Below are 900 nucleotides of genomic sequence, written 5' to 3'. Positions count from 1 at the left end.
TACATTAGTAAGACCTTGTATTAACTTTTCTACATGGTAAATGCCACTTGCTGACTGCACACAAACACATAAAGAAAATAAAGTTAAAAACACCATGAGAACATGAATTTTTTTGGAAAAACCTGCCCTAAGGTCCTTACACATAAATTTGCTCTCGTTTTTTTTTTTTTGTTCAGTGCAAAAAAAGAAAACAGTAGAAACTGCTTGTGTTTTTTTCTATACTGCATGTGGTTTTCATGGCTTTTTTAAAAAATCTGTACACACATGAATTCAGCAGTTTTTTTTATCAGTTGTTTTTTTTTGGCCACCTGCATTCTTGTAGTGTCTTTTTTAGGCGTTTTTTTGCAAACATGTGTTTTGGCCACTAACCTTTCCTTCATGGCTATTTCCTCTAAGGGCGCCTTCACACACGGCAGATTTTGTGGCAGAAAATTCTACGACTGAAAATCAGTTCCATATATTTGAATGGGGCAGTAAGCACAAGGATTTCTGCAGGCCCTATTAAGGTGAATGGAAATGATTTTCAGTTGCAGATATTTCTTCCACTAAATCTGCCGCGTGTAAAGGCAAACTAAGGCCTCCAGCACACGACCGTATCTCTTTTTCAGTATTTTAACAGATCAATTTTTAGTTTTTTGTTTCTGTTCCTTTTTGCCGTTCCGTTTGATTTCCGTTTGTGATCCGTTTTTTTCGGATCGCAAACGGAAACGGAAGCATACTAATGTTTAAACAGTAAGCACATTAAAAAATTGGGCTGGGCATAACATTTTCAATAGATGGTTCCGCAAAAACGGAACGGATACAGAAGTTTTTTTTACAGCCCCATTGACTTAAATGGAGCCACGGAACGTGATTTGCGGGCAATATAGGACATGTTCTATCTCTGAACGGAAGGGAAAA

This window comes from Bufo gargarizans, chromosome 4 (assembly GCF_014858855.1).
Source record: "Bufo gargarizans isolate SCDJY-AF-19 chromosome 4, ASM1485885v1, whole genome shotgun sequence".
In the NCBI taxonomy this organism is placed as follows: Eukaryota; Metazoa; Chordata; class Amphibia; order Anura; family Bufonidae; genus Bufo; species Bufo gargarizans.
The sequence above is the reverse complement of the archived record's forward strand: the minus strand, read 5'-3'. Positions refer to the sequence as shown.